This window comes from Phalacrocorax carbo, chromosome 1, assembly GCF_963921805.1.
Source record: "Phalacrocorax carbo chromosome 1, bPhaCar2.1, whole genome shotgun sequence".
In the NCBI taxonomy this organism is placed as follows: Eukaryota; Metazoa; Chordata; class Aves; order Suliformes; family Phalacrocoracidae; genus Phalacrocorax; species Phalacrocorax carbo.
Window position 1 is genome coordinate 183,764,579 of NC_087513.1, and position 14,912 is coordinate 183,779,490.

At 44.8% G+C, this 14,912-nt stretch overlaps 1 protein-coding gene across 5 annotated transcripts in view; it reads right to left on the reverse strand.

The window, feature by feature from the left end:
- Positions 1–14,912, reverse strand: part of ELF1 (E74 like ETS transcription factor 1) — a 95,474-nt gene that overhangs the window by 65,497 nt on the left and 15,065 nt on the right. For 2 of the 5 annotated variants that reach the window (XM_064440788.1, XM_064440791.1), the window contains exon 1: positions 6,066–6,245. The exons of 2 other annotated variants lie outside the window; for them this stretch is intronic. The gene's annotated coding sequence lies outside the window, so the exon portion shown is untranslated. Of the gene's footprint in view, positions 1–5,890; positions 5,995–6,065; positions 6,246–14,912 lie in introns of those variants that run through there. One more of the 5 variants, XM_064440793.1, reaches the window with a different exon arrangement.

Consider the following 14,912-nt stretch of genomic DNA (forward strand, 5'->3'; position numbering starts at 1 on the left):
CACTAGCATCATTCTCCCATCCAGTTAGTAAATTACCAGGCTTGCTCACAAAAGGCACGTAACAACAGGTTCTTCCAAGGCAGCCTCTGTCAGAAAGCCAACTGCTTTCTCCACACAGTCTTCTTTTTTCCTGATTTCAACCCATCTAGAGATCCACATGTAAGGCAGCAAAGATGAACACACAAAACTTAACCATTGATTTATTATTTTTCTTTCCAGATATGCTGTGTCCGTGCAGCACGTATGGATCAGTGGTTCTGGGCCTCTTCTCTCAGGGCAGCAGCTATTTTACCCAGCTACTTATTTGCAACTAATAACTGCTACTGCCTCTCCCCTCAAATGCACACATTTGAAATCACAGTATATCAATAAAATGTTGTCATAGCTCTTCTGTTTACGAAGCCTGGCAGCACAAATTAACACAATGCTTCCTAAGTCCACTTGAATGCAGGGCACCCGCAAGAAGCTTTAACATTACAAACATCAGAATCTAGACACAAAATATACCCTTTCTAACTATGTGGCTTCAAAAGTATTAAACTTTTTCTGCAAATATCCCTATTATTTTTAAACAAAACATTTGTAAGACTGAGCCCTTATCCTGTAGTTTGGCAAAAGTTGTCCGACATTTCTTACTGTTGAGAATTATTTCTAGTCCATTACCACTGAAACAACACTTAATACAGCTCATCTGAAGGATCGTATTAAAAGACAATTAGCTTTCTATTTTATGGAAAATGGTAGAATGTTGTATTGCATCAAGCATTTGTAATTAGATGTACGTCTTTCAGAAGTGCACATTTAGGAAAATATTCTATCAACAGCAACTTTCTTCTCAGTTTTCTTCTCAGGAGATCCCTCCACAGTCCATTTTTAAATGGTCCGAATTAACAGCTTTCTACATTACAGCCCCATCAGACAAATTAAAATTGTATTTCACTTAGTTGCTTCAAAAGCAACTTATTTCATTGTTGCTTTTAGCTGATACTAAAAGAAATATACATTTTTGCATAGAAAAGGGCCCATATTTTTAAAATGCCACAAGCCATCCCTAGCAGTCAAACTTGAGTCTGTTTCTCAAGACAGAAAGTTTCATTTTCATTCATATGTCCAAACCACCTTTGTAAAGAAAAAAAGCCCCCAAACAGAGACTTCCTCTCTATAGTTCCTTCTTTTCTCTTTTTGAAATAAACAGAAGTTGGTTGGTTTTTTGAAAAAGAAAAAAAGAAGAAAACCATCCCAGGATGGCAGCCTCTCAGCAGCACACCACCAAGGGTGCCTGGAGAACCTTGCTGGGCTCACAGAGCTCTCGACAAGCTGGTTCGGAGGCACTGGGAGACAGGGAAATAAATTCTTGCAATTCGTGCAGGTTTGCCACCCTTCACACTCCACAGCATGTAAGATTCGTGATTATTTTCTTGATAGCTAATACCCTCATTTGCATACTTAATTTACAGGCACTGTGACAAAGCCTGAATATCTACAGAGAGTAAACAGTTTACAGAGGCTCTGGAGAGGGAGGGAAAGTAACAGCACAATACAGCAAATGTACCAAGAGAACGGGAGTGGATAACATAACCACCACCTCCAAGGACAATGTCGGGCAAAATTCTGCCTGCAGCAGACAATGTGCAAGGCCTGGTGCCTTCAAGACACAGTTTTCATGAAAGCTCCTCCTAAGAAGGTCGTATTCTGGTCATAAAGACAGCCTCCACTAAAAACAAACCATGCCATCACATCCTTGGGAAACTATTCCTGTTAGCTCCAAAATGACCTATTGCAGCACATGTAGCACGCACAAAGAGGAGAAAACTAACAGTATCCTTGTCGACTTGCTTTTAATTTGAAATTGAGTCTGGTTGGAGGAGCAAGTTAAACATTAATTTTCTGTCAGCGGTCAGCCCTGGGTATCACAAGTTGTAACCGTAGTTTCACAATCACGTTTTGCTGCTTCTTTCCCTAGCTGCAATATAAAACTGAATAAACACAGGGATAGCCAGGATCTGGAGAACAGCAGAAGTGACTTGATACAAAGCTCATAAAAGCAAGGTAGCTTTCTCCTAACCCATCAGCTTTATTAACTGTGTCAAAAGATCCCATTAAAAACACAAAAACACAAGTAATTCTAGAGGAACATGCAGCATGACAAAACAGTATATGCAGCCACAATATATATTAAGATGCTTATTTCTCTCAACAGCAGACAACAATTTAAATCGACCTAGCTCACCCCTTTCTTCCAATTCTAAAACCCAGTTTCATGTGGGGTGACATTTATACCGCGCCCACTTAAGAAGTCAAACCACCACCACACAAGCGAGGCAAATGCGGAAGGAGCTTGCAAATGAAGCGATGAGACCGTTAGTACGCTAACGGTAACCATTCAAGAAGCGCAAAACGTTCCCCTCAGAAGAAAAAAATATATTTGGTATATTCACAGAGAAATGTTGACGATGAGTTAAATATAGGGTGTTCTAGAAATAGGCTAAAGTGTCTAATTATAGAAGCAGAGTGTGACATTCAATCCATCTAAAAACAACTCTTTCCCACAGTTTCCAACCTATGTATTTAGTACTCCTACCCCTAGCAAATTATCTTCACCGTAATATTTTTCCCCCAATACAGAAATAAATAATTTTTACATGCCAGTTTAAGAATAGGAGGTTCTTCCCAGGCTAACAAAGCAACTATCGTTTTCACGTTCAAACCTGAACCTAGTACAAAATCACACGTGACCCAGGATAACTGATCTCTTTACGGACAAATAAATGACCTGAGCTCTAGCCATCCGATTCATCACTAAAGATAGCTGGTAGGTAGTTAAGGCCTAAAGCACATCAAGGTAAGAATGCATAAACTCGAGTCCTCATCTAATAGGATGCTTTTAGCACAAAGGCTGACACAGTGGGAAGCTTTGCCACAGGACAGGGCCTGTATTGAAAAATAAGTAATTTTTAGTCTACAAAGACTAGCCCAGTCAGGTCAGGAGAGTGAGAACATCTAGAGCCTTTCACATGGCCGCTGCAGACTTTTGATAAGCAAAAGACTTCAAATTTCACTATGTATAAGTCTCTGTCAACTACTTTATCTGTGAAGGAACATTTAAGTAAGATTTAAGAAAGCAACATTTAAGTAAGATTTAAGGAAGCAAATAATCTCTAAAGTACATCACTGGCATTAAAAGGATAAGCACAGTAAATCACTGGCGTATGGTAGCAAAGTTTCAGCGCTTACAGACTGGACTGTAACCACGGCTGGAAACATGAACTCCACCTACTGCCACTCCTGCACTGAATCACTCCGGCAGGGAAAAGTCCTTGCTGCTCCTTGCACGCCCAAAAAAACTCCAGCAAGTTACCAAAACTGTCAGTGAAAACAACAAAATCTGCCAGTGAAAGCTGAGAAACTTTTGCTAGCACTTGCAAGAAGCGAAAGCTCATTTGGAGATCAAAGCTTCTCCCCAGTACAGAGGGAAATCCTGCATTTTTCTTACAAAGTCTTTTCTGTCAGCTCACCTCGAATGCAGCTGTGCTGAAAAGAGAGAAAAGGGTGCACTTATACACCTCGTGTATTTTTTTTTTAGAATACACAGAAGTGTCCACTGAGGTACGAGTTCAGAGCAACACTGAAACATCTGGTTATACCAGGCCAACAACATTCTTAAAATCTGGACGTTTACTTTTTTTTTTTCTCATTGGAGCACCAAGATCATGGACCTGGCAATTCTAATATTCAGCAGATGAAAAAAAAGAGCACATTAGAAAGCAGGCACTTCTGTAAAAGTGTGGGTCTGGAAATAATGTTCAAGCTAGCTGGCATCTAATGATACCACTCCCACGGCTCATCTCTCAACAACCACAAACTCAATCCAAACCGAAAGATCCCTGTCTTAGGTGGGGGGGGGGGGGAAGATTATTTTTTCTTTGTTTTGTTTTTTTTTTGAGACAAACACAGGCTTCAGCTATAAAAATCAACAAAAACTAATGCCATTTCTCTGTCCCTTCTAATTCACTTCTCTGCCTTCTAGAAGATCTGTCAAAGCTGTCATCTGTTAGGCTTGGTGGACTTTCAAATCTCATTTTCCTAGCTCCACCGCTGCACCTCAGATGCTTCTGTAGCCCTCGCATAGCCCTTGCGCAGCAGCAAGGGCCTGAACATGGCAGCTGTGCCTTCAAAGAGGAACTGCTCCTCTGTGAAGCCCTTCTAGAGAGAAAGCAGCAGCAGCAGCTACTTACCCTTTAGCACGCAAAAAGCTTTCTGCCCAAGATAAGCAGCTGCAGCTTGGGAGCCAGCTTAGGATAACTTGGATTTTTAAGGCTCGGTGTCTCAACAGGGTCCAGTACAGCAGAAAGGAGGGGAAGAAAGAGGTAAGAAAAGGGAGGTTCATGCTCTGCCAGTTGCAAGCACGGCAGACCGTTGTTGCCTCAGCCCTAAGATCTGAAAATAAAACTCATGAAGAAAAGGAAGATACAAATACCCTAAAGAACTTGTCAGTTAAAAACTTCTATCACTAACTCAAAACAATTTTTTTCCAGGTGGTTCCTCTGTAGATTTATCATTTCCTCTGTAGATTTTTCAACATGAAACAATGCACCAAATAAATCTCCCAAACCTTTGCAAAAACTGTTGCTTTTAGAAAGAAAAAGTGCAAAACATAAAATCAAAAGATGGTAAAAACACACCGTACCCTAGGATGCAGAAGGAAGACACAGGTGAACACTGGAAAGGGTGAAGACAAGAGACAGCCTCACCCAAAACATGACCATCTACTTAATGGTTGCCTCCCTCTCTCCCTCCCCTGCAACCAACTGCAGTATTAAGCAAGACTCCATTATACTTCTCAGATATAGGCTCCATACAGTAAATGAAACTGAGAAGTATTCTACTGTGCGCAACAGTTTGAGCTCCCTGTCATTTCATTATCAGTAAGGAGATATTCAAGTTTATTTCTCAACTGAAAGACTGAAATATTGGGTCCAAAGTTATACACAAAGACAAAACTTCTAAAGATATTATTCTGCATTTCTGTTCAACTACAAGCAAGGTGGAAACACTTAATCTTTTTCAAAATATTGTGCTAGAGTTCAGAAGTACATAATTAGGAGAATCAAGGTGGGTTTCATCCACTGGAAGTTTAAAAAGCAATTTGACACACCGCAATTACCTCCGGGATTTTCTTCTCCCATTACAACTGCCCCTAAGCCCATTTTATAATTGGCCTGTCTCTCTGCCATGTACACCATCCCCATTACTATAGTTTCTTAATCATTTTCAGGATAAGGTGAGTACCTGCCCATTTTTTGTCCTACAGAAAACAATTTAACTCTATTTTGAAACGACACCGCCGCGGCAGCTGCTGAATGTGTTCGCTTTGGCAGAAACAGAACCGCAGTTTCAGGTCGCGGGCGCAGAGTGTGATCCACCTTTGAAACGACAAACCTGCCATCTTAAAAGTCGCTCCGGACCACACTGGGCGAGCGGCAGCGGAGCAAAGGTGCTCAATGCGGCAGCGCTGATGGGTAACACTTGGCCCATATCGCTTTGGACCATCCTCTGCTACATGCTCACCGGGTCCAGAATAAATTTATTTCAGAATAAATAAATTTCGTTTATGGTACAGCCAGCTGTGCGGCGACTGAAGGATCGGCAGCCCGCCTGACACCTCCACGCGCTTCAAAGGCGACAAAATTATGAAACACAGCAAAATTACAAATCGGCTGTGACACTTGCAAAGCGTGCTGTTCAGAGAAGCACAGCGGCGGCCGCAGCGCCCTTCGCCCGGAGCGACAGGCAGCCCGCCACCGTCCCGCCGCCCCAAAACGTCGCTTTTACCGGCGCCTCTATTTCTTTTTTTGCCTTTTCCCAAGCGCGCCCCGGTGCTGCACTTCACCAGAAGTTCCCTTTTTCCCCCCAGACCTCCCCAGACGGCTGAGGAGAGCTCCTCGGGGCGCGACCAGCACGTCGAGGCCGGCGGAGGCCGGGAGCCCCGGGGAAGCCGCGTCCCCCCCGGCCGCCCGGCCTCCCTCCCGCCCTTCCCTTCCCTTCCCTCCCCGGGGAGCACGTACCGCCTCGCCGCGGGGCCTGCGGCGCCGCCCCGGCCGCCCCGCAGTTTCGTGCAGCTAAAATGGCTCCTGTCGAGGGGGGGAAGTGGTGCCCGGGCCCCGGCCGGTGACTCACCGCGGGGCCGGGCGGCTCGACGCGGCGCGGCTCGGCTCGACACGACACGCCCCGGGCGGCGGCCAGCGCTCCGCCGGGCCCGGCCCGCAGGTGGCGGCGGCCCGGCCCGGCGAGCGGAGCGGGCTGCGCTGGCAGGCTGCGCGGGGCGGCTCGGCGGCCAGAGAGGGGACGGCCGGCTTCGCGCCCCGCTTCGCCTCCCCTCGTGTGAAGAGCCTGAGCAAGTGTGGCTCGCTCTCCCGCCTCGCACCGGCGCTGGGGTCATGGCGGCGGCTCCCACCACCATCCCCTCTCCCTTGCTCCAGCCGCAGAGGCAGCTCCGGCAACCATCTCCTCTCCATGGCTCTGGCCGCCGAGGCGGCTCCCACCACCATCCCCTTTTCACTGCTGCAGCCGCCGAGGGGTTCCTGCCTGGCTCCCCTCTCCATCGCTTCGGCTGCTGGGGTGGCCTGCGTCAGAGCAATGGCACCCAGGAGGCCTTCTGCAACATCCCACCCCGCTCTTCTTCATAAGTAACAAATAGATAACCACGTTTCTGTGGAACATCTGGTATTTTCTACCTATGGTGTCTTGCTCGTGCTGAACTGGCTAAACCCGGGACAAAAAGCGAAACTTCGGAGTGCCTAAATAGCTCAGGCAAATGTAGTTAATGCGCAGTGTCCGTTGAAGCACTGACAGGCATCTAATTCTCAGTTTCCGATACGCTCCTTATGTTCTTTAAACAAACCCTTGTGCCTAACAAACAACGTGCTGAAAGCCACCCAGCGCGTAGACGAAGGCAACGTAAGTGCTTTGGATGGGCTCTGCGAGCTCATCAGGCGCACCAAAAAGCCCGACAGAACTTCAGTCTGAAAAGCACGGCGTGGAGAGTGAGGACAGAATTATTTCCGCCTTGTTTTAGTGGGAAGGGTCAGCACACGCTTTGTTTGCAGGCTGGCACGTGCATTTGCTTTCCACTGACTTCCAGAAGGACAGAGTCCAAAGCAGCACGCTGGCCGTAAGGGAAGGCATGGCACAAAGACCCAAGCTCATGCAGACAACGAGCAGGTGTAACTGCAGGGCAAGGAGTTTGGAGGCAGAGGAGAGGAAAGAAAGTAGCAGAGGTGACCTTGCAATGAGCAGAGAAGACATGAGTAAACATCTGAAGCTACTTCTAGCAAAAATGCACTGAAATAATTCCAAATACAATTAACTGCAGCTGTCATTAACACACACCCCTGTAATAATTAAACGGTAGTCCCATAAGTCGTTCACTGAGCAAAACTCATTGTTTTATGGACATCAATATCTCCAACTACTGGTTATGTTTAATAACAGAGAAGAAAATTTTGGTTTTACTCCCAAGTAATTCAGTCCCTATGGCACTCAAAGGCAAAACGGGTTCCCAGTTTATTGTTTAAAGAGCAGTTATGCAGGTACAATTTTACTAGATGTATTTCATCATGTTATTTTGCAGCCTGCTTTAGTGGAAGATCTGAAGAAAAGAAGTAGTAGCACATTTTTTATGACTTACTGACTAAAGGTATCAATTAAGACACTACTAAAGTAGCTTCACTAGAGCTCTTTATCAAAATATGCCTTCATTTGTGTTTCTCGGTTGAAAAAAAGGCCATGTGGAGGAAACACCGCAATGTTATTTTAGTCACTATATATTTTCCACCTCTCGCAACAGATGTATTTTCCCTCTTTCAAACAACTTAATTCTAATCCAATCTTACATCTAAAAGTATTTGTTTCTTGTGCTGCAAACCCGTTTAGAAATCATGGGACACTGAGGGGAGAAATCTGACCCAGGTGCACGGCGGTCACAAGGAAACCGTAACACTGGCACAGGGAGACTGCCATTTTAATTATTAAAGAAAGTCTAATAGTTATGTTTTACGGGGGAAAAAACCAACACAGTCTTATCCAGGCAATCAGCTAAATTGAAAAACGATTTAGTAGTGATGTATGAGCACAAGCTATGCAAACATTTTGCTGTTTCTAAGCTAAATCTGGAAGCAGTATTTTTTAAAAAGAATATGTAAAATGTAAACATACGTAGCAAGAGAGAATGCAGGTGGATGTTCATCCCTGGAACTGTATCAGGTTTCTTGCTAATTATAATTTTGGCTTAAAGAAGTGACCTTGCCCACTGCTGGGATGAGTATCTCTATGAAACTCAGATCATTGTTTGCCCAAAAGACATAGCTAGACACTGACCAACAGCATGCCTTACGCCAATTTAAACAGCTTTAGCCCTCCGCTCCATCCCAACTGCATATTCCTCGCGCTAAGCAACTCCCACCGTTTCCCAGCACAAATATTTGTGCAGCCGCACTGCGCAGCAGAGGGTGGAACCCACCAGCAGAAAAGTTAAGGCTGCACAAATAAATAAATAACGTGTGATACAATTTTCACATTGCCATTGGCCCCAGCTCCCAGAGAAACACATGGCAAACGACACCCCAAAGGGAGCAGCGCAGCCAAGCGGGCCACGCACCAGCTGGGGTGGCAGAGACCTACATGCGGCTCCCACCTCTGCTGGCCTCATGCATGACCCTGAGGAAGCTGCTTCTCTTTTCATGCCCTGGTTTGGTAATCGCTGTCCCTCCTTCTCAACTGGCTTTGAAAGCAAGGGGTCTACAAGAGTGGGATGGGACGGGATGCTTCCCCAGGAGACACAGGAGGGGACCACAGCAGCCTGCCTGCACAAGGGATGGCGTGAGGCTCTGAAGCCAAGTGAGTACCAGAGAGATGCACTCTGGAGGTATGCTACCCCATGTGAGTCAGATACATTTTAGTCTCATAAAAATGGGCCTAAAGAGAGGTTTGTGACTGTTACCAGCTTTCATTTTGGATGGGTGTTGGGGAAGAAATAATACTATTTTGACGAAGGGAGCAGAATCTTTAGATTTAAAAGCTCTTTGTTTTTTATTTTTCTGCTATATCATACACAAGGTCACCACATGAGAAGGCTAGCAAGCCCCCATTTACATGGGACCCCATGGTGCCATTCCTAAAGCAGCTTGAGATGCTGTAACTCCCCTCCACTATTGCAAGAGGAGATCCCACCATCCTGCTCTCAGCTCAGGCTCATACCACCAACACGCACAGGCTTGGGGCCTCATCAAACTCTGGCTCAACACTGGATAAAAATATGATTTAAGGAACTTCCATTTCCATATTTGTTTTTTTAGGTTCCCAGTATCTCGAGCTTTGCAATGTATTTAATCTCAGGCATCCCTGTAGGAAGGAAATCCTAATAATTCCATTCACAAGCATGGCAGGGAAGAACACCCAAGCAATGGACATGCCCAAGATCACACCATATGTATACAGGAGGACAACACTTGAACCAGCCTTCACCCAAGTGTTGAGTTAGCACCCAAACTCTGCACCTTCCTTTCTCCTTGAATACAACACCAAGAAACAGTAGTAGCACTGCCACAACATTTGTAATATAATATATATCTAATCACGATGCTACCATCCTGGTACTTTGGATTTGTGGACTGGCACCTCCGGCTGTGGTAAGTGCCACATAAAATACAGACTGAAACTATTGTGGGTTTCTAACACTGCTGGATGCATAATCATAGAATCACAGAATGTCCCGAGTTGAAAGGGACGCAGGAGGATCATCAAGTCCAACTCCTGTCCCTGCACAGGACAGCCCCAAATGCACACCATGGCTCTGCAGGCATTGTCCAAGAGCTTCCTGTATATGGCCAGGCTTGGTGCCATGACTGCCTTCCTGGGGAGCCTGTTCCAGTGCTCCACCACCCTCTGGGTGAAGAACCTTTTCCTAATATCCAACCTAAATCTCCCCTGGCACGTCTTCCTGCCATTCCATCGGGTCCTGTCACTGGTCACCAGAGAGAAGAGATCAGCCCCTGCCTCCCCCCGCCCCTTGTGAGGAAGCTGCAGACCGCGATGAGGTCTCCCCTCAATTTCCTCTTCTCCAGGCTGAACAAACTGAGTGACTTCAGCTGTTCCTCATATGGTTTCCCCTCTAAACCCTCCACCAACTTCGTGGCCCTCCTCTGGACGCTCGCTAGTAGCTTTGTATTCTTAATGCACCCAAAACTGCACACAGCACTCGGGGTGAGGCCGCACCAGCACAGAGTAGAGTGAGACAATCCCCTGCCTCAACCGGCTGCAAAGCAGTGCTTGATGCACCCCAGGACACAGTTGGCCCTCTTGGCTGCCAAAGAACACTGTTGGCTCGTGTACATCTTGCCATTGACCAGAACCCCCAGGTCCCTCTCTGCAGAGCTGCTCTCCAGCCTCTCGTTCCCCAGCCTGTCTGTACATCCAGGGTTGCCGTGCCCCAGGTGTAAAATCCAGCACTTGCTCTTGTTAAACTTCATATGGTTGGTGATTGCCCAGCTCTCCAGTCTGTCCAGGTCCCTCTGCCCTCAAGAGTGTCAACAGCTCCTCCCAATTTTGTGTGGCCAGCAAACTTAATTATTATTCCTTCCAGTCCTGCATCCAAGTCATTTACAAAGAGATTAAGGAGTACCGGCCCCAAGATGGATCCCTGTGGAAACTCGCTAGTGACTGGCCACCAGCCCAATGGAACCCCATTTACTATGGCCCTTTGAGCCCGACCCATCAGCCAATTGCTCACCCACTGCATTACGTGTTTATCCAGCTGTATGCTGGACATTTTGTCCAGGAGGATACTGTGAGAGACAGTTATCGAAAGCTTTACTGAAATCCAAAAAGATCACATGACCTAAATATTTACGCATGGAGAAACTGCATCAGGAGATTATAAGGTAGCTTACTCCCGTCCCCAGAGGAAGTCTCTGCTACACTACATTAGGTATAGAAAAGTTCTCATCACTGTTATTTGACGACTGAATCACAAATTCAGACCATACGCTTACGATATTTTTAAGACAACTGATTACCATCTACAAACGTCTTGCGTTTTCAGAGGTTTTGGTAAAAAAAAGCATCTCGAAGGAGAAATGTGGAACCCAGGGTTTTGCATACCTGGAGTACAGCCCACGCAGCTATCAGTTCTTAATTTGCAATTTAAAAGTATGGTTCAGTGATGTTTTAGTGCACGCTGAGTATAGGCTGACAGTAGAGCACAATGAATTTGAGAGAAAACAGTCTATTTTTTCACTGTGATGGTCTTCTGAACTTTACTTGAATTGTAGGAAAGGAAAGGTGGTAGTAAACAAAGCATGTATGAACAAGCCACTGTTCTCTTCAAATGCTGGGAGGGAAAGTATCCTCGCCATCCTATGCTTAACTGGAATCCTTCAGATAGTAAATGTCATCTTTCAGAATACACAAGAGTCTTTCGTAAGTCTGTGGTCAGGAAACTCCCAAGCCTCCAGAAACTATGCCTTGGTAGCAGAAGGAGCAATAAAGGTGTTTGAAATTAAATGGATTCACAACGGAGCACCAGTCAGCTTTAAACTCATCCATTTTACGCTTCCAAGTTTGCCTCCAGTGTTTCCTAGTGCAGGCCAATTTGGCAAGGTGGCTGCCTTTGCCAGCAGCACAGCAACAAACCCCTGACCTTGTACAGCCTTGCACAAACTCTTCTTGGATCACCTCTAAGGTATTCCCTAGTCACATCCCACAGATGACAAGCCTCTAGGAAAATCTACTTATATAGTCACTTTTCCTTGCTCTTTTAAGTTCCTTCCTTCCTCCTTTTGTTATGGCTTTGCCTGTGCTGAGGAGTATGCTTCTCAGTGTTTCTGAGAATGGTTTAAAACGTGGTTATATCCTCCCTTCTACTGACAAGCAGGCTTTGGAGGGAAAGAATTGCAAAAATCCATGTAGTAAATACAGCTCCGACACAGGATCATCTCTGATTCACTCTCAGCCAGAAGCTACAGGCTCCTGCTTCTCTCTGACACTTCTCTACCAACCCCAACCACACTTTTCTCTCCCCATCCTCTCCTTGCACCGTTTTTGGTCCATGTGGTACCTATTAAACCCTCTGCTGGTCCCATTAAACACATTACTGTGGCAGAAAGCTGACTGGGGTGGGTGGGGAGCACAGGCTGCCCTTGAATCAGCTCAGAAAGACTGTGATGAGCACTGCCAGCAAAGGATATAGGGTGTCCCTCTGTGGGTGTTAAGGAACTACTAGACTGGGCCAGCACTAAAGTCAATTTTCACCCTAAGACTCACATGATTCCACAATAGCGGGGGGGGGGGGGGGGGGAAGCTCAAGGCATGTTACCTGGGGTATGCTGCAGGCAGAGAGAAGGGATAAAGACGCCACTTAACCCATGGCTCTCAGACCTGAGCTAGCTCTGTTCCACCCTCCCTTTGTGCGCTACTTGCCCATTTGTTTTGGAAAGTGCACTGAAAGTCATCTAACATCCTATAAACACACCTGCCAGTAGATGCAACAGAAGTAACACTTGTAAACCCAGAGCTCTAAGGCAGTCAGACAATCAAAATAAGGACAGGACAAGTTTATAGCCGACACTACTTCTCTCAGCAGGCTTTAGAACCCCCAAAAAATCACAAAACAGAACGAGTGAAACCACCATCTGCAAATGTTTGTAAATCACATGCAACATTACCTGGTTTTCTCAGGTGACAGAAGAAATCATCGTGCCTCACCTAATGTTATCACTAGCCACATTCAGGCAGACAGTTAAAGCTGCTGCATCCTGAAACCCAACTCACTTATAAATTGCTGCTTCCCAGTCCTCCATTAGGGATCACTAAACTGATCCAAAAAGGCCAACATCCCTTTCATCTTTCAATACCATCTCTAAACCCTGTTCCAGCATGGGCCCTACAACAAATAAGGCAACTAATGGAAAGACTGGGAAGTAAATGGGTAGAGAAATATATTTTATACCAACAAATGGGTAGCTCTATCTGGATTTTTTTTTACCTAGAGGAGCTTACTGCTTGAAAAGACAGAAGCAGTTTCTGAAACAAGGCAGAAGATAGTGTAGTTCTACTTAATGCCCAAGTATAGCTATGCACTGTAACAGTAATGCTATTTGACGTACAGAACACCTCACTACAACATACTTGCGACAACGAAAGCCAAAATGACCTCATTTTGGTATGACAGTAATTACTGGATATCCTAAGAGAACCAGCAAGGGTATAGCAATGCAATGTTTTTATCCCAAATTTTCACGCAGTGTAACAGCCCTGAAAATTCTTTAAAAATACACTTTAATATCATGTAAGACTATACAATCCTGACTGCAGTAAGATTACTCTAGATCCAAAGCTTTCCAAGGGAAATGATCACCTGGGCGTACAGCTGGTTTGAAAAACAAGTATTAGGTGCCTATCTATTTCTATGAATTTGCACTCAAAACAAACCTTTTAAGCAAACATGGGTTTCCAGCTATTGTGCAAGGAAGACACAAAGGTGAGGGAATACCAGGCATGAATAAACACCATTAAATTTTAAAAACATACATATGAAAGAAAAGGTTAGATTTTTCCAAGAATAAGAAACAATCCAGAAAAAAAAGTCAACGTTGATTCTTTAAGGAGGTCAGTGCTAGACATCATCCCACAAGGTGAGCTTCAGATCCCCCACTACAACACTCCTTCAGAACTCTGTTGCTTTAACGGGATGGCTATATTTGCTCTGGAGTCCTTGCAAGGGTAATTTTTAAGAATACAAGCTCTATCTAAAACTATTAGAGATATTACTATGCCAGTAACAGGAAACTTAGCCTTCGCTCTTCTCCTTTGTAACACACACAAAAAATCCAGAATTCTTTGTAAACGTGTTGTTCTGCAGTTTTTGTTTTGTTTTTAATGACAGAATTTTGTCATCCCTGATATAAGACAGAAAAAAAAAAATCAGCCAAATGGACGACTAGAAATATATACCAAGTGAAACTATGTTGCAAACACACACAGAAGGAACATAAAAGGAAGGACTGGGTGGGTTTTATACAGTCAAACAGTGGTTTCTTAACTGGGACACACTGTAGTCCGCTGAGGAATCCTCATTAAAAAGCTATAACTCTATTTTTCCTCTTCTCATTCTGTGAGTCACTCATTACATTTTTGGATGTTGCAACACATTCATGAATAATAAACACATAATGGGAAGAAGAAAAAAAAATACCCACTGTTCACACTGGATATTTTAATCTCCGTATTTATCAGGGAAAAAAAAATTAAATCAAGAATGAAGCTGAGATTTGTAGAAGTTTCTATGCAAGGAATGCTATTAATCACAGATAAAGTATTTGATATAGCCAGAGGCGAGCCTACAGATATGCACAGAAGTTACAGCACGGCAATGTTAGTATTACTATTATTGTTTGGCCTTTATACAGAGCAAGAGGATGGGGGAGGGATCGTAATGTTCCCCATCAAACCCTCTCCTAAGGGAGAACAGCCAGGCGCCGCCCTTAGCTAAACTGTGCTGGACCCAGAGCTGTACTTTTGCAGCTGCTTTTTTTTTTAATTATTAATTTTCTTTTAAAGGCTTGATAGTTAGGTTGTGGAGACTGCGCAGTCCCAGAAAGTCAGCCGTGCTACAGGAAATTATTGCTGGTATCTTGAAGTACCGGGGAATTATTTATTCATGTTTGTGTTTTAGAGAATAACAAAGAACATCTAGCATATGCAGATGTCAGGGTTGTAGCTGCAAGGTTTTCCACTGCTCCAGTCAGATGATAAATTGTTTGCTTCTGTTTTTGTTGTCCTTACAGTCCCGCCATCCTAGGCAGGACATAATGGCTACCTTGCACACTCATCCTGGTACGGATGCAGGCCAAATTTAC